General features: G+C 36.5%; 1 protein-coding gene across 9 annotated transcripts in view; it reads left to right on the top strand.

Annotated features, from left to right (window-relative positions):
* Positions 1-19,683, top strand: part of LOC110455274 (D-glucuronyl C5-epimerase-like) — a 178,698-nt gene that overhangs the window by 145,102 nt on the left and 13,913 nt on the right. For all 9 annotated transcript variants that reach the window (XM_021505290.1, XM_021505291.1, XM_021505292.1 and 6 more), the window contains one exon: positions 8,931-9,022. The gene's annotated coding sequence lies outside the window, so the exon portion shown is untranslated. The remainder of the gene's footprint in view (positions 1-8,930; positions 9,023-19,683) is intronic.

The following is a 19,683-nucleotide window of genomic DNA, read 5'->3' as shown; positions in this document are numbered from 1 at the left end:
GGGGGCGGGGGTAGGTGTTAAAACTAAACATTATACAACGTTATCTGCTATATTCAAGAACCCTTGGACATTAGTGAAAATAAAACTTTCAAAGATGCTTGTTTGTGAGGTGTTATCAATGTAGGAGAAAAAGTATAGCCTAAATAGTCGCAAGAGATGAAAATCATACTCAGAATTTCATTGAAATTGCCGTTGATATCATACAGTCATGATATATTCCGTTAATCAGTGGTGGTCGGTGTGCAAACTGTACATTCTGAGACAGTGTAAAAATTGTTTCTAGATTTCCTCATAAATTACCTGTAAACTTGTCACTTGTGTAGGGTATATCTATCGGGAATGTAACGTTGACATGTCCACAGATAAGATATATCAGACCTGATCGGGAGATTCAGAAGAGCTGTCGGAATGGTCCGATTGTCGCTGACAAAGTTCCTGATCGCCTGACACGACGTCTTGACGACAGCAGAGACAGCGTATGTGTGATTTATGTTATGATCCTCTCCGACAACTTGTGTCGTGATCTGTGTCCATCCTTTTCATGGCTTATGTGATCTTGATCAGATCGTCCAGATAGGGTCAACGTTTCTACCTGGATCTAGATCAAGAGACATTAATGCTTTAAATGTCTTGTCAATAACACTTTATTGTGGGGTGCTCCCGCTGAAAGAGGCTCATTTGGGGTTATTGAAAATTGAATTTTACGAAAACTGCTTAGATAAGCAAATTAGAATTTATGTAAATATCTCACAAATGTGTTAATAATACATTTGTTCTTAACAATCATTGAGTTATACTTATAAACGTGTTATATTGAATCTTAAAAGCAGATTTCCTGAATTAGGCCCCAGCTAATGCAGAATGAAAGCTGATCAATGTGGAGAAGAGTTGCTACAATGTTTTTGGGTGGTAATGCATTACCGGAATGTTTTTGGGTGGGACTGTAAATGGATTTGCCTTGTTTTCAGATCTATTATTTCTGCTGCAGCCCTTTGATGTTGGAATGTCTGGTCGGAGGGATTAGTTAAAGTCAGAAGATCTGCTTACCTTGTTGAATGGTCATCTATTGTGTGGGAGAATGGTAGAGCTGCCTGGCACGAGGCAATCGCCTGTCAATCCAGCTTTCTGTACACCATTTATCTTTGGTAAAAGAAAACATTTTTAAGGTTGGGATCAGCACAAGTCCTTACAATGCTTAAAACATGCTACTTTTATGATAGCTATCTACGACATTTAGTTGATACAGATTTCCTTTGATTGTTGTAATGATATTTTTTTGTGGAATGGAATTGTCACTGTAGAAGAGATTGGGAAGGAAAGCTTATTCTGAATTGGTGGTAAAGATGTGAAGGGGGGGGGGGGCTAACTCTGATCAGTGATTGGGAAGGGGGAACTAATGCTAAATGAATAGGTTGGTATGGAGGGAAAACTTATCCTGAATGATTGGGTTGGGAAGGGTAGCTAATGCTGAATGAATGGTTGAGGGGAGGGGGAGCTAATGCTGAATGAATGGTTGAGGGGAGGGGGAGCTAATGCTGAATGAATGGTTGAGGGGAGGGGGAGCTAATGCTGAATGAATGGTTGAGGGGAGGGGGAGCTAATGCTGAATGAATGGTTGAGGGGAGGGGGAGCTAATGCTGAATGAATGGTTGAGGGGAGGGGGAGCTAATGCTGAATGAATGGTTGAGGGGAGGGGGAGCTAATGCTGAATGAATGGTTGAGGGGAGGGGGAGCTAATGCTGAATGAATGGTTGAGGGGAGGGGGAGCTAATGCTGAATGAATGGTTGAGGGGAGGGGGAGCTAATGCTGAATGAATGGTTGAGGGGAGGGGGAGCTAATGCTGAATGAATGGTTGAGGGGAGGGGGAGCTAATGCTGAATGAATGGTTGAGGGGAGGGGGAGCTAATGCTGAATGAATGGTTGAGGGGAGGGGGAGCTAATGCTGAATGAATGGTTGAGGGGAGGGGGAGCTAATGCTGAATGAATGGTTGAGGGGAGGGGGAGCTAATGCTGAATGAATGGTTGAGGGGAGGGGGAGCTAATGCTGAATGAATGGTTGAGGGGAGGGGGAGCTAATGATGAATGAATGGTTGAGGGGAGGGGGAGCTAATGCTGACCTTTTAATTTAAATTTAAAAGAATAACCAATCACCTTAACATATAAAATTGACCCTACCTTTGATCTCAAGAGTAATAGCTTGATGATTCACTGTCTTCTAAGATTTCTTAAAATTTCTAAGAATTATTCTTCAATGGAACAAAGACATAATGTTTTGGAACACACAATGTGTTTGGAGGAATCTTTATTAAGACTTCCGCATTAGAGATTGATCGATTTTTATAGCAAAATTGTTAAAGGGGCGGATGTATGTTGTGGCGGGTTTTGTGCCATGGAAATGTTCAGGCCGAGCTTCCTGATGTGAAAGGCTTTCCCAACTGTTATCCAAATTTTAATCAAAGTTTTGCGAAAATGGCTGAGCTGCTGTCTTCAGAGAGGGAAGGTGAAGAGAAAACACTGTAGGCAGCCCAACCCTATGACAATTAGAACTTTTTTTCATCAGAATTGAATTAACACTGTATCATATTTTCTTGAAAAGTCCTTTATTTTGTTGGCAAATTCAGTGATGGAATTTCAATTAATAAATTGAATTTGGTTGTTTATAGTGTAAACGTTTTGAATCAGGCCTAAATAATCGGTAGAAGGCTGACGTTTACTAATTATAAAGTCCAATCATATTTCACAGAATCAAATCTGTTTGTTAAAACTTCTGGTAGGTTTAGTTGTTCCCTCATTGGGTTTAGTTTCATATTAACACCTAAGGTCAATGAAGGATGTGCTGCCATGCTTGTAACATATGTGTATGTGCTTGAGGAGGTATGTTGTTGTATTTGCCACCTGTGGATAGCATGGATCTGATGCTGACTTTAGAGTGTTACCTCACTGAAAAGGCACCCAACAAAGTATTCCACCCAGTCACATTATACCGACAACAGGTGAACCAGTCATTACCACAATCAGTTTAAAAAGTAACAATTTTCCTGACTCTGAATTTTCCTGACTATCAGAGTTATTAGTTTGGTCCCCTAAATATTGCTGAAGAAACTGTACAGAATTTGATGGTTATTCCTTTCAATAAAAATCAAAAACGGATAACTTAAATATTAAACATGAGCTTGTTAATAAAAAAGAACTAAACCCAACACCACCAAACCCCAAACTTCGAACCTTTGGATTTTTCATCACCTTGAAGGTTTTTAATTGAATTGTTGCCTGTATTTGTGTGATATAAATGATCATGGTCGTCATCCGTTCTGATTTGCATATCTTTGACCTCTGGTGGTCTGAATGCTAGATTGTAATCGCCTGATGGTCATCTTCATATCAGCTATCGCATGTCGTGTTGATTGGATTAAAACCAAGCCATGTCCTATAGTTAACATCCATGTTAGGGTCAGGTCTGCATGCTACGTACTAATTCAATAATACTGTGCCGTCCTTCCGTCCAATGCCGTTGAGCATGTGTCAGCATTGACACCTACGGCTGATTTGTGAGACGACGTGGTCGGTCGCCTCTATGTCATGTATTCTGGTCCAGTGGCAGGAGATTTAACATCGCCATGCAGGGCTGCTGTAATCTGACTCATTAAGTATTCATGAGAGTTTCGCACCAGGTCTGAACTCGGAGAAAGTCTCATTGCACCCTAGAGGTTGATTGGCTATCGGGAGAATCACTGGACCATACCTGTGTAATTTACATTTCTGTGCTCACGCTGTATACTTATGGTCTCACGTGCTGGAGACTTATATGGGGTATATGCAATTGATTATCAGAAACACTGTATTTTTTTGTGTGTCTGTGTCTGTGTTGTGCTAAGTCTGTGTGTTTATTGTATGTAAATATTTATATGTCTTGTGTGTAAGTTGTACTGTGTGTCAGTATCTGTATATTAGTATTTCAGAATTCTGTTCTTTAATGCCTTTTGCCAATACTATGACATAAAACTAACGGACCATGCAAAGTCATTAAGTTTGATTCGAGTTAATGAATCCATGACACACTACAAGTAACAGATACTCCTTGTGAAGGTGTCGCACCACAGAACATTTTTCTTTTGTGTCATATTAATGAATTCATCTAATGAAATCTTAAAGTCCCTATTATGAAATTATCAAACAAAAGGCGTGTTAATTCTTAATGGAATTGGTCCATTTGTTAACACTAGAATTAAGAATTAAAGACTTATGTTGATGGTAATGAGCCCATAGGAGACCAATGTATAAGATGTTTCTGCCTCTTTAAATTCTCTCTGCAAAATAAGGCCAGACCAATTACATTTTATTTTTAACATCTTCCTGAAATGCCAAAATGTTTCACTCTACCCAGAAAATATTTTTTTTTTTTTTAGATACTCAGATAATTTTATCCCCGTTTAATTCCCAAAATTTAATAGAAATATTAATTTACTGCGGGATCAGATTAAAATTGTGAAGAAACATCTCAATTGATTTTTGCTTGGGGTAGCCTGACTAGAGACTGTTGTGCATAGAGAGGGGTAAAATATATGCAGGGCGTATTCAAATGAGTATGACCGTAGCTTACAGATAGACTAAGTCAAAATTTCAAATTAAATTTTTCAAACTATATTTAGTACATGTTTGTGTGTATTATCTTAGGATGACAAATTTGAATCTCAGTTTTCCGTTTTGATTGGTACAGTAAAGCCCCACTTACTCAAACTCGTGGGGCCCAGATCGATATAAGTTTGAGGAATACATGGTATTCGAGTAGCCGAGGTTGGTCCTAGATCGTCAAGTATATATCTGTCAAATCTTGAGTGATAATAATTAAACATACGTATGTATTGTAAAACGATACTTATGCTGTTATTATTGTGTCTCTGATACTGGTAAATTGTAGTCTTAGCCCGAGGTATTTTCGAAGTGCCGATGTGATACACAGGTAAAATATCTATCCGGCATGACATGTCACACCTGTTCTACGAATAGATAAGATTAATACTATGACCATAAAGAGTTAGGGACAAATTTTTGTTTGAGGAATACAGGGTATTCGAGGAATAACAGTTAGACTATTTCGCGGTTACTTTACAAAGAATATGTACGAACTTGGTCAGGACCAAAGGAACTGTTCGACGAATGACGGGTATTCGAGTAAACCGAGTTCGAGGAAGTAGGGTTTACTGTATTAGTAAAACATCTCCGATTTGAAATTTACCTTATTGTGACACTTGATGCTAATGAAGTCGGTTTCAAATCTGTTAAGTGGTTTTAATGCCAAAGAATCGTCTTTTGAGGTGATATAAGATATGTTACTCAAAAGTTAACTGTGTAAAAGATTCTGTTATTTATTCATGAACCATTATAATTTATCTACAAGGAACACAACATCTCTCCTTTAGACAACTCTGCATGTTTAGTGTTGAACATATTTCCTAGGTTTGAACTCGCTGACTACACACTGGAGAACATTAAACATGGAAAGACATTTGCATGCTCTAACTCGGTATTGATATTGATTTTATGTGCGTTGACAGCTTTTGTTGTGTGAAAGTCGGTATTCAATAATACAAGGAGACTTTGATGCCCAGTGTTTCCACATAGCCATAGCTTGTCAAGCACTAATTTGAATTTGTGTTAGAAGAAAAAAATGGCCAACAAGGTGAATGTCTGCTTTGTTGTCTTAAACCAGAATGCGCAGTTGATGTTTTGAATAAGGCTATTTTTGGAGTTGTCGAAGACATAACAATTTCTAATGAAGTTTTCGTGATGGCCGCCGGGAGTACGGGTTTCGGTAGAGATGTATTTCAGACTGTGCTTGGTTGTATACACAAGATATATAGGGTCACTCCTACAAATTGCATGTCGACCAGCACCAGTTGGCCCGAGCGGTCAGAGCTCTGCGAAGGAGTGGTCTGGATTTCTACGGCATACTTGCCAACTCTTCCTATTTAGGTGGGAGACTGCCGATTTTGGACCTTAAATTTGGTAGTTTCAGTCGGAGAGTTTTCTAAACTATTCACATATTCTAAGATCTGATGACCTCATCTGGAAGAACAACTCAAAATATGTAATTTAAAAGGGTTATTTTGTCTCCAGGGGGTATGCACATGTTTTATTGATTTTTAAAGTTTGAGCATGCCGAATCTCCCCCATAGAAATTACAAAAAGTTGGCAAGTATGCTGTGGGCAATTGTATAGATGTTTGTATGAACAAGGCCCCTAAACCCTAAATTGTATAGATGCATTTTTCATCCCAAAGAGGCTCTTGATGAACATCATGACAATGTACAATTATTGAATTATTATTGTTTGTCTGAATGTAACTTAAACATGGAGAGCAGCTACAGGGATAATATGAGTAAGTTGCCAGTGTTCTTAAATAAAAATCTCTTGATTTTTTTTTATTTAAAAACAGCATGTCTAAGCAGCATATTGCTTTTCTTTCTGATTGGTGTAGTAATCAATAATGTCAAAATAGAGATTAGGGCAACGTAATGGCACGTTATCTCAAAAGACTTCAACCTTGCCATTTACAATGTTGATAGATAGGTGAAGATCATAAGTTTAGGGTCGGTCGATAATAACTGCAACACAAAACGATTGGATTTTTTTCATCGATTCTAAATTTAGTCTCGTGATGGTTCAATTAAAGATTGGAAAGAGAAACGGTGATGTGTGAAGACAAATTATCAGCGTGTGTGTTGTATCCATGTTGTGTCTTGTCTCCTGCGATCGGTTACAAATGAAGATAAACTGCGTGTACTGTTTTACATGTGGCTTCCTCCGATTAGTCATTAATGTCTCAAAATTGACAAACGAATTTAGGCAAAAGTAAGGAATGGACATGTGAAAAAGATTTGTTTTTGTTTTAAACTCTTGTGTGTACCATATTTGTCATAATTAGCACCCAGGGCATTTAAAAAATTGACTGAATGGGATGCTTAATTTTGTGACAGTTGCTGTAAAGATGACATACTGTAATTGTTAAGCATATTCCCAAATTGTTCTTTTTTTTTCATAAAATACTTGAAAACAGAATGTAGCGTCTGATAGAAAGTGTATATGATGATATATTTTACTCACCGCAGAGGGCTAGAATGGAAAATGTCCGGGAAAGGGGCACTTAATATGTCATTCAATAAGTGCTGAAAAAGGGAAAGGACACTTTATAAGGGAAGGGGAGCTAATTACAATGAATACGGTAATATGTTTGTGTTCTTTGTAGTGACTTCCCAAAGGTATCATTCCAGGAACTTGTTTGTTTTATTTATTTCAAAACATCCATATAAAATTGGTTAGACAGTGAGAATGGTAAACTTCACCATCGGCTTTCCCAGGATTACCAATTTCTGTACAATTACTTGAAAAAACTGTTTAGAAGCATCGATGACACGTGTTGTCCTCAATGGCAGAAGTCAAACCCGCACACTTTCCAGCACACGGGTGTCTGAACGCTGTCAAACTCTGTATTCCTCACAGCTGACTATAGGGCTCATCATATAATGGTACTCGGTATCATGCAGTGTTAAATAAATGTTATCCTTGTGTAAACAAATCTGGGCATCTGTTTTTGACAAAAACAGCAGATACCAGCTTCTCTGCTGTTCATTGCCTGTTTTAGTGTCACATGTTTTATCTTGAAAATTCAAAATAGAATGTTTTCATAAATTTCTTTAAAAATTGACATGAAGATTTCTAAATTTGAAACTTAGATTTCTTCAAATTTAAAATCATGTTACATTTTCAAAATAGGATTATTTTGAACCCCTGTAATTGCAACATCACAGTGCTATGAAAAATCAGTATTTCAGAAAATATGCAAAATAAAAAGTTTGTGAATTACGAGTCTGGCTGTGAATCACAGTGTCCAAAGCTTGGTTAGCTAAGATAATAAATGTTCAAACTGCTTCTTTTTGTGTAGCCTGCAATCTGAGGCGACATAAAGGTATTACTTTTTCGGCGTCGGCGGCGTCCGAAATAAGGTTTCCATGCAATAACTTGAATTCCCTTTGGTTGATTGAACTCAAACTTGGTACACATATTGCAAACCAATATATCTTGGACTAATTCGCATTTGAGAAGTTTATACAAGCATTTTTGGTGGAGTTTCGCTCCTTTTATTGTAGTAAATGCAAGAACTTTTTTTTTCTTTAATCAATTCCTTTCAAATTTTGTATTGTAATGCTAGAAGCAATAACGTTCAACAAATATTATCGGTTTTACTGTCGAGTTTCAACTTTCACGTTTTTGCATATCACACTTAACATAATTTTTTGCTTGTTAACGTGATAACTCAAGCCAAAACACTTTTTTCACTAAAAGCGCTGAGCAGACGACACATCCACTCCTATGGAATTCTCGTTTTTTTCAGAAATTTCTGAAAATTTACAAATATTTATCCTTGTATATGAATTACTGTTGTGGAATCTCATACGTGTGCATGAGGTTTAATTCTGAAATTCACTGCTTTGCATTTTTGAAACTTTTATTGGTAAGCTTGTCAAGCTTTCAATACTGTGCCGAGATATTATGATCAGCACTGTTTCAGAACATTCATATACATTTAGGACAAAAAAATAAATGGTTTTATGCTATTGAATGTCATAGATTGTTGCTGGTTTTCATTTCATTGTGTTGTTATTATTTGGATGATGAATAATGATCGATGGCAGCCATCATCCAATGAATGCACCACAGTGAAATGGTGAGCTTCCTTCGCAATCTCATGAATACATCATCGATTTTGAACCACTATTATACAGACTAAAACCATCATAAAAAAAGCTTTATTTTCACATTCCACAATATGTTGTGTCGATTTCAACATTGTTCGTCACAGTACATTAATTTCCTGTATTCCTCCGGGAAACATGAATCTTTAAACTGTCAATATCTTTTGTTGTTGCAGGTCAATCAAGAAGTGTCATGACCGGCTGATTGCTTGCTGATCAGAGATGACTGGATTATCGTGGCACCTACAACCACACACCTAGTTCTACCGTAAGTTTCTAAACACTTTGTCTCTCCCTTAAATTACGTTTCTAGGTTTTTAGTCTGTTTGTCTCGGTATAGGTTTCAGACGCACTATTCAGGAATTGAATTACATGACCGGCATGAAACGTCTCAAATGACGCATTTTTGTTTACAAAACGGGACCACCAAACAAATAATTGAATACCGTAAAAACAGGCTTCCATTTAATTGGAATTAAATCGTGCTTGAAGTCATCTTCTGCACTTGAATGCCTTTTAATTGTTAAATGACCTGATGACATTTTCGAGTTTTATTTAGAACTTTTAGCTTGTTTTAACCGTTTTGGATTCAGGTTTGAGAAGGAAAATATGTTATCTCTTAAACCTGGTGGTTGAAATTTTTCAGGTTTATCAGAATAATGCCGTACAACAGTGTTGAATAGAGGTTGATAATATTCATATAGGTATGATCACAATTATTTCTGTTAAGTTTATCAATTGACGCTTTTGAATTTGCATGATCTTCTAAGTACTCGTTTGAGGTGTTGGCACTGACATCTAACGATTTTCTGTTAACTCATTTACCCCGAGAAGACTCATTTGAACTCCTCCAATTCAAAGGTTGGAATAGTTCATTATGAAATTTCAGGGGTGAATGAGTTAAACATGACTCTTCCTGACCTCCTTCAGTGTTTGTACTGCCCTTAATTTACTCTTTTTACCATTGGAATTGTTCCTCAAAGATGTCATTTGTTGTAGGAATACATAGGATTCTACTCCTGTCGGTAAATGACTTGACATTCAACATTACATTGATTTATATGTAAATGTTAGAAAAGTCTGGTTTCGATTTTGATATTTTTATCATTTTTTTTTCAACTACATACATAGACATTAATATTTTCGCTGACGTAGAATTTCTGAATAATGAAAAGGAGGTTGTCTTCTGTTTCTTTTCATTGGTTTCACCCCAAGCACCTCTGGTCAATCCGTTGTCAGTACAACGTGTCCTGGTCGAGTATCGTGCTACTGTGTCCAAGTTGTGACATTTCAGCGGGATTGCACTTTAAAGTAGCCATTCAATGGGTTACCTTAACCGTAAACCATACATCTTCATATATACAACTTTAACTGTTGTGAGGCACCAAACCCTGAACAAGAAATAATGGGGTGGAGTGTGTATGTTGATGCATCGGGTGTTTCCTTACACAGGAACAAGCTGTATGTGTTTGTGGAGAAGTAACAGGTTTACCTCCGTAGACAACATACCAACAGTACGCTTTCCACGGGTTACACTATTATAAGGTATATACCTTTACATCTGACCTTTAAGTAAGTCCATAATTCAGAAAAGGTTTGCATTTCTGCACCAAATGATTTGCAGGAATTAAGAGCTGTAACCTTTGTATTGAAATATCTATCTAAAAAGGTCGAAATGTTCCCAATCTTCGCTTTGTCACCTCGATATTACATAACAGGTCTTGAATCCTGTATCGTGTACCTTAGCCTAATTACATTCACTTGTTCCGAATTCAAAAATGATTGGTGCGTCTAGCAAGGAAATTACATTAAATTTCTTCTACTGGTACCAGCATGCCACTATTGAAATGTAGCTCGTGTCCTTTGTAAACAGCGGTTGAGTTTAATTTAATATTCTGAAATTTTAAGAATTGTGATGTCTTCAGCGCATTTCTAGTTTCTGCTGATGTAGGTATATCGGTTAAAGATCACGGACCAGATGTAGGGTCATGTCGGTTGAATGGCAGTAGGGTTTTTACTAGAACCTTAATTAAGTCCATACGAAAAAAACATGTTACATGATCTGGAAAGGATACTTGCTGAATGGAATAGATCGACTTTGGCTGGGAATTTTCAAAAAATACAACTTATATACTTGTACTCGTCATAAACAGAGTGAAAACAAACCTGAACTATTTGAAAACCAGCTAGTCTTGTAGTCAGATATTTACTGAAGTTTAATATCAATATTTTCACATGTGGGTAGTTTATGAAGAAGGTTATGTCCTGTGTATGATAAACATGATTTAATCCACAGGTGAAACATTTTCGGTATACAAACTTAAAACGGCTCAAGTACAGTCGCATTGTTTCCGTTGAATTGACCAATTGAATACGATTTCAATTCAAATTGTTGTTTTATATTTAGGGCAAAGTTTAAGTAGGGTTTTGAGATTTTTTTATAGAAGTTTTTAGTATTTCACAGCAACATGGCAACAGTGTTCACAATTTTATGTCAACACGTACTTCTAGACTCTTAGTAAATATTCAATAAAGGACAGATACTCATTGATCTTACACAAAGTACACAACTTTTCACGTATGTAAATAAAAATAATCTATTCTGCGGAGATTCAATTCTTCCAATTAATTCATGCGTAATGACATAGGATGTTTAAGTAGCGGTACATTGTGTTTCCAGGGAGGTTCAAAATGACATAGATATTTTACGTATAGAGTTGCATTGTGCGATACCAATAGGCAATATAATGATATCAAATGTTTAAATAGTTTAATACATTGTGTTACCTCTAGGCGTCTGAATGATATAGAATGTTTAAACAGTCGGGATTGGATAAGTGGTAAGTAGGGAATTGACACAGACTCTTCTGCTTTGAAGGAAGAAAAGAATGATTTCCGTATTCCTCCGGTGGTAATGAAAAAGTCAGATATGGCCGAAATGATTAAATTAGGATCCTTTTCAGGTCTCTATTCATTCCTTTGAGCCAGAGATAAGGTTCAGGAGAAATCAGTTCTTTTCTATAACATCTGAAACATTTATGACCATTATTTAGAAAATATCTGTACAGGTTATCAGTTCGTGTTTACCCAGCAAATCTTTAACTTTAGCCCGAGAAAGTTTCCCATGTTTGTTTTGCTTTCGGACATTATCAACAATGTGGCGTGGCAATACTGTGGGTAGGGTGGTTAGTGTGACTTAATAGACAGATTGGAGATAATTACCGTTCTCAGAGGGCGTTATCACATACTGTTCTGTCAACTTTTCACCAGAATGTTTATAAACATTATAACAGGGTAATGTGAACTTTATCGTGTAGCACCATATTATGAACTGTTCAGTTAGCTTGACACGTTCGAAACTAAAACGATCGAAACTCTAAAACCTAGATCTTTGAAAATATTTATCTTATTTTCAAATTCTAGACACATGTTCGATGTGTAAGAGGCAAATTTTGTTGTAGTCTTTTTCAAATATTCCTTCAAAATTTCAATGATAATTAAGATATGTTTGTAGGTCAAGCTGACTATACTTTGTACATCCAGGGCGTTTCTCCCGTAAGATGCATTGGCTTACTTACCGGGTTCTGATTTATCCACAGCTTTTTCCCAAAAAAATCATGTATGCTTTAAGATTTATGTTTTTCCTTAACTTTACTTCAGCATATCAATAACTGTTTTATCCATTCAAAATAAAACTTCTTTTTATAAATACATGTATCAGATCTGACTGCCTGAGTGTGCTGTACCATTAGTTTTAAGAACTAAATTCTGTAGCTATAGCTTTGAGGAGACTGAGATAGGATTGCCTCACATACACTTAGTCATAGCACTGGCAACTGAAATATGATTGGGGTAAATTTTGAGGAACAATGGAATAGGATTATTGAACTCGGGATTGTGCTAATGCATAGAGATCACCAAGGATCGAAAGGCACTTTAAGGGTGGGAGGGGGGTGCTTCAGGAACTCATTACTCCTTTGATTGTTGTTAGTTTTACAAAATGAAATAGTTCTCTTTAATTATATAAATATCATATCAGACTCTGCATCTGACAGTGATTAAAAGTGCATTGTTTTTCATCAGAATTCTTTATTGTGTATTGTTATTTACCAATAAACACAATTCTTTGATGGCATGAAACTGTATTTGACAGTACATGATGTACTTTGAGTATTGTACACAACTTTAGTAGTCCACCTATCCGAGTGCAAACTAAATGTTAAAGTTGAGCAAGGTCACGTCTCAATAGTGTCAGACACACTCCACAGTACGATCTTCTGTAATAAGTGGTGGAACTCTCCTATAATGAGCGACGGAAACACATTAAAAATGATTACCAGGTAGGCTTAAGTGATAAAACTAAATAATGAAAAATGGACTCACACATGAAAACCGGAGTTCAAGTAGCAGTAAGCAAACATGAAGGGCCAGATTCTCTCTGTTGAGACCCATTCTAATGAGGTCTACGTCGTTATTGTCACGATGAGTGATATATCATTTTCAAGATTGGAATATCTCAACTACAGGCTAGAGAAGTACAGTTATTGGTTATGATATCAAGTCATCAGCTAAAATCATAAAGAAATAGAAAATATTTTTTTTGAGCATTTTCGAGTGTATGTCTCAGGTCTTCGTAATCCAAATCATACTCGTTAAGTTTTTTTTACGAACTTCAAAATTGCTGTGAAATTATTAAATAATAAATTTTAATGAGCCGTTCACGTTGAGATAACCAGGCTACGACTAATTGGGTCCAGGTATGTCAGCAATAATTGACTGCTGATGAGGTCAGTAAGTACGAGTAACACATGTTAGGTACATTCAAGTACAGATGGCCCGGTTTGTTATGATATTGCCATGCATGATAGCATCACATAATATTGTGGACTAGACTCTCAACTCATTTTTGGTTCTGTCTTTGTGAGGCCAAACAAAATTATCTTTAAGTGAAACATTCAGAAAAATTAAGTTATGTTGGTAGGTAGGTAGGTAGGCATTTATTTTCATTTCATTTCATTTCATTTCATTTCTTGTGTCACAAATTCTGATTTTACAACATTTTGTCTAAAAATGGGTACAAACCGTCTTAAGTTCATTGGTTGTTGACCTCGATTACCAAAATTGTCCACAGACCATAAAGCAATAAAAAAATAAAAAATCTGGGGTCCAACGTGCAGATTAGAGTCTGTATGATAACCCGAAAGAGATAAATTTTCATTATGTTGTTTAAAAAACAAAATTATACACATAAAGAAGGATAGAACAGAAATAATATTCCACTGTAATATCAACCCACGTGGACATAATTAAGTCGAAGTCATCAACAGAAACATCAAAACAAGGGGAAATTTATCTTGAACACGAAAAAATTAGGTGCTTCTGAAGGGTGGTTCCTGAACCACATGTGGTGCCTGTCATTGCTCCTAAAGGGTGTTTCCTGGACTGCTTGTGGTGCCTGTCTCTGCTCCTAAAGGGTGTTTCCTGGACCGCATGTGGTGTTTTGCATTGCTCATAAAGGGTGTTTCCTGGACCACATGTGGTACCTTTCATTGCTCATAAAGGGTGTTTCCTAAACCCCATTAAGTGCCTGTCATTGCTCTTAAAGAGTGTTTCCTGGACCACATGTGGTACCTTTCATTGTTCATAAAGGGTGTTTCCTAGACCCGATGTGGTACCTTTCATTAATCCTAAAGGGTGTTTCCTGGACTCCATATGGTACCTGTCATTGCTCCCAAAGGTTGTTTCCTGGACCACATGTGGTGCCTGTCATTGCTCCTAAAGGGCATTTCCTGGACCCCATGTGGTACGTACCTTTCATTTTTCCTAAAGGGTGTTTCCTAAACCCCATTAGGTGCCTGTCATTGCTCTTAAAGAGTGTTTCCTGGACCATATGTGGTGCCTGTCATGGTTCATAAAGGGTGTTTCCTAAACCCCATTAGGTGCCTGTCACTGCTCTTAAAGGGTGTTTCCTGGACCATATCTGGTGCCCGTCATGTGTTCTGTCAAGTCTGGCAAAAGATGGTGGTCACCAATTATTGAAGACACAGTAAACAGGTATTAAAGTAGGCTAGACACTGAAAGACAAATATCACTTGATCTTAATTATTTCATTACAGTCATTACAAATTAAATGCTAAGATAGGACTTCCATGTTTCTGTAAGTACATATAGAAGATAAATAGATGTAGATACTTGAGATCCACTTCACATCAAAACCTTGGTTAAGGAGAAGATATTTATGTCTAATGTTCTAGGTTTTGATATGTAATTTATACTTTATCTGCAACATTTCATATACAGAAAACGTGTATGTACTTTCTGTCCACTTGAAATGTACCTAAATCAAAGCCAATATTGAGTTGAAAAGTCAGAAAGTATTGAGTCTGGGTTCATTACCTCATCTGTTCTGTATAGGCACTTAGAAATTACTGAAAATAAGAATGATTGCAGTAACTTTCTTGAAATTCTCAAAAAACAGACATAAAAGTAACTTTTTACATTATGGTGAAGGAATGGGACACTCATACCAGAACACAATAATGGGGTAGCTGACAGGGTGTTTCTTTAACCTCACATAAGCAGGGATACAGTGTTGAACAAGGGATATTATTAAGTTTATAACAGGGAAGAGAATATTGTGCTTCCACTGGGGATCGAACCGTCAATCCTCTCCCCCCTTTTTAAATGTGTTCGTCCTCAAACACCACAACCCAGGTTCTAACTCCCTGTCACCACAGGGAGAGCCACGGACACCATTTGTAACAGGAAAGAGAATAGTGCGCTTCCATCTGGGATTGAACCCTCGATCTCCAGGTTCCTAGTCAGACACTCTACCACTGAGCTAAAGGGAAATTTCCTCTAGATCGAGGCTAGAAGGCGACCGTAATACTTATGTACAATTAAAATCTGCCACAGGTAAAACATGGTACAGTACTTGCTATACATCTAGTTAGCCTATCCTATATCCTAGACTTGTACCTGTGACAGACCAGTGGTCAGCTGTTGACCTTCTATGTCCAGTGTCAACTGACCTGTCAGTTAAGGTCAGACACTGACCACCATGGGATGGACATTTGCCCAGGCTTTTAATTGGGCTTTTAGTGAAAGGTCACAGTAACATGCTATAAAATGTGTTAGAACCAAAGAAACAATATGGTGTGTCAGAGATGTATCATATATGTTCTAATGTATTGTAATTCTTGGTCAAATGAATTTTACACTTGAAATTTTAGTAGCTTGAGTTATTCTGAGGTTGTGCTAATGCTATGTAAACAAATTTCAAGGACAGTTTGTTATTTGTGTATAATTCATCTTGTTGAAAAAATCTCAATGAAGTCAAGAAAAATTGCATCATTTCTCGATCCGTTGTGTGACCCTGCCTTGAATAGGAGAGGTAAGAGTTATAGTCAGGACCACAGAGGTGAACTCGACAAGTTTTGACCTAGTTCATATGGAGATAAAGTGTGGGAGATGAAAAGTCTGCCTTGTGTAATACTCACAGCTTTAGATAACTCAATCATACAAATACATAGATAGCGATACCAAACATATACAAATTATCTTGTACACACCTCCCTATCAGGCCGCCTATTTGCCCAGCCAATTTGTGTATAATTACTGCTACATGAAGTAGCTTTACATGTGAATGAAAGATGGCTTCTGATTACTCCACACACAATTCACAGGGGGCTATAATAAACGTATCAAATTTGTGAGATCATCTATCCTCACCTAACTTATCACGTAAATATTCATGAATCCCTGCAGACCTTTTAGTCTGCTCTACAATAACTATACATGTAGCTGTAACACAAATCTGAATAGATTATGTTTGAAATAGAAATGTTGGACGCTTCCAGCACCTGGTCATTGCTAAATTCAAGAGCGGTTAGAAGTGTTTGAATCCCATTGTGCTTTTAGAGTTGACTCGTTGGATCATGAGGAGCGCCATCTGATGGGTTGTTGAAAAGGGTTGACTTGTTGAGTCATTTAGGAGAAAACATTTGATGGGTTACTGAAAATGAGGTTGACTCATTGAGTCATTTAGGAGAAAACATTTGATGGGTTGCTGAAAATGAGGTTAACTCATTGAGTCATTTAGGAGAAAACATTTGATGGGTTACTGAAAATGAGGTTGACTCATCGAGTCATTTAGTAGAAAAAAAATGATGGGTTACTGAAAGAGGGTTGACTTGTTGAGTCATTTAGGAGACAACATTTGATGGGTTGCTGAAAAGGGTTGACTCATTGAGTCATTTAGGAGACAACATTTGATGGGTTGCTGAAAAGGGTTGACTCATTGAGTCATTTAGAAGACAACATTTGATGGGTTACTGAAAAGGATTGACTCGTTGAGTCATTTAGGAGGCAGCTAACATTGAAGGACTTCTAAAAAGGGTCGACTCATTGGGCAAGACAGAGACAACATTCAATGGACTTCTTTACCTGTTGATCCTTGGTGTTGTGACTACATATGACTTATAAAAAATTATCAACTTTGTCGACAACTGGTCTGAGAGTAAGACCAATAAACTGATTATTTGATAACAGAATTCGTGATGGATTTTAGTCAGAGTAATTGTATAAATTCCAGGTATAATGGGTTTTTCAGTAGAGTGATTTATGATTTTAAGCCTATCTCCTTGCCGCCAGATTCTAACAATAATTAAACATCAGAATTGACCTGATATTTATTTCCAACAGCTGTATTAGCATTATCACAGACTTATTTTTTATTTTCAAGTGTGTTTAAGACCATATATTACAGATTCAGTGTTTGAAGGATTCAGTTTTTCTTACATTGTACAATTTTTTCATATGTGTAAGTGACTTGCACCAACAGCAATGAGGATTTAACGATGTATTATATGTATTGAACCTTTATATTTAGACGACCTTCATCAAAAACCTCTATATTCAAACCATTTCTCCAAAACTATCACATATTGGTACATGCATATAAACATCATGAAATAAGACTTTTATAATATCATGATCATCTAACAGTTAATTTGCCTGTCCATTGTTTATTTGATAAGTAATAAAAAACTATCCTGTGAATAAAGTAAGATCCAATAGGAAATTCTTTACTGGTCTCTCTGGTAAGTAGACATACATGTTGTTCTGTCTGCAGTCTAAATCTGCTTGCCTAGGGACATCAGACCTGGGACTTTTCTTGTTCTGCTTAAGTCTGTCATAAAATGTCTCTATACAGTCCATCACTCCCACAAGGACCTCTCTAACAGTATACATGACACCTCTCTATAAAAACCTGTCTTTTACGTACAGAGCACCTCTTTCGAGAAAAAGAAATTAGGATAAATTTAAGTTCAATATTTCGGTTTTGATAAAAGGGGAAATGGGGGAAAGAAAACTTCACCTTTAGGGTAATAATTATTTTAATGTTGACTTGGATGTAATATAAAAGCCCTTATGTGTTAGATTTTCGATCCATACAGTAGCCGAGGAGAAGCTGTAGGTCTTTACCAGTGTACTACCCCGAGGGCACTTTCACACATCCTCCATTTAAACCTAAGAAATATCCTGCATTTATAGTCACTGAAAGAATTTCCCGTTCTTTCAAGGCCTCTTTTTTTTTAAACAAATTTCAATTAAAGGAATGAAAAATTGTTCCTGAGCTAACAATATTAGGATGTCGTTTGACCTGGTAATTGTGACAAATATTGCACTTTAATGGTAGAAATGCCCCCAGCATTACCCTTGTATGTCAGTTTGCTATGTGGTGCAGAATAAAAATCAACCAGCAGAATTTGAGGTGAGAAAGTAATTGTACGGGAAGAGGTAAATACTTCCTGGCCATTGTTAAAATGCCTACAGATTCAGAAAGTTTCCACGGATCTCTCTCCTCCCAGCCCCCTCGGAAACCAGTCCTGTGGGTTATCATATTTTGTATATTTACAGTGTTAAGTATTTTTTATCCTCAAAAGCTTAATTATGTTGTTTTGTATCTTGCATACTTCAGAAGGATGTAAATTGAATCATATTCTTGAAATTACGGTAGACGTTCTGAAGAATTGTTTAAAGGGTCTGAAATATAATTTCTGAATATTTTGAATCTTATGTAGGAAAAAAATCAGAAACTTTAATATAAAAATCTAAATTGAAAAAAAAAAAGTTTCTCAAAGGAATTAAAAGTTTTAATGCAAAAGGACATTAATTGTTATGTACAGTTGTAAAAATTTATATATGAGAATAATACTTTAGATAATTATTCAAAATCTTGAGATTATCATGATTTTCATATATCTAGATAGTTATAAGAATAAACAATATCAGTAAAATAAATGTTGTTCAAATGTAGAAAACATTTACTGGACTCGACTAAACTGAATCATTGAAATGCTTCCATTGTTGAAGGACACCTGTCCCTGTGTAAAAGCCACACCTGTTGATTGACTATCTGACCCGATTAAATGTTTTTCTGACTTTTTTTGACTGAATGGTAACATAATCATTTAAGACTTAAAACACTGTGCAAATAGTGTAGCCACTAGGTGAAGAAGTTTGATACTTTTCAGACAGCCGAGTTCTTCGAAGCCTCTTCAGCTTAATTACATGTGCATTCTTGGTTAGTTTCAAACATACTGAAATAAATACCGGAGAACCTCTGTATAAAATACAGAAAAAGTAAACTTTCTTTTAAAAAGAAGAGTCAAAAAAAAAATCTGCTTTTTTCTCCTAAGTTAATGATTCATTTAAGCTGAATATACAACTAGACTTGTCCATGGTGCATAAGAGGTATGCGTCTGTTTAATTAGAATGATCATTAATTAAGGTAATTGTCAAATTTAAAGGGGGGAATGTCAATATAATGAAAGAAATCAATTAGAGAATGATTCATTATCTCATAATCGTTACACTGTGCCCTGAGGGGCAAAACCTGGAACTCTTCACCAGATGTTTAATTAG

The sequence above is a fragment of the Mizuhopecten yessoensis genome, unplaced genomic scaffold (assembly GCF_002113885.1).
Source record: "Mizuhopecten yessoensis strain PY_sf001 unplaced genomic scaffold, ASM211388v2 scaffold8195, whole genome shotgun sequence".
NCBI lineage: Eukaryota > Metazoa > Mollusca > Bivalvia > Pectinida > Pectinidae > Mizuhopecten > Mizuhopecten yessoensis.
This window is presented reverse-complemented; position numbering and strand designations above follow the sequence as displayed.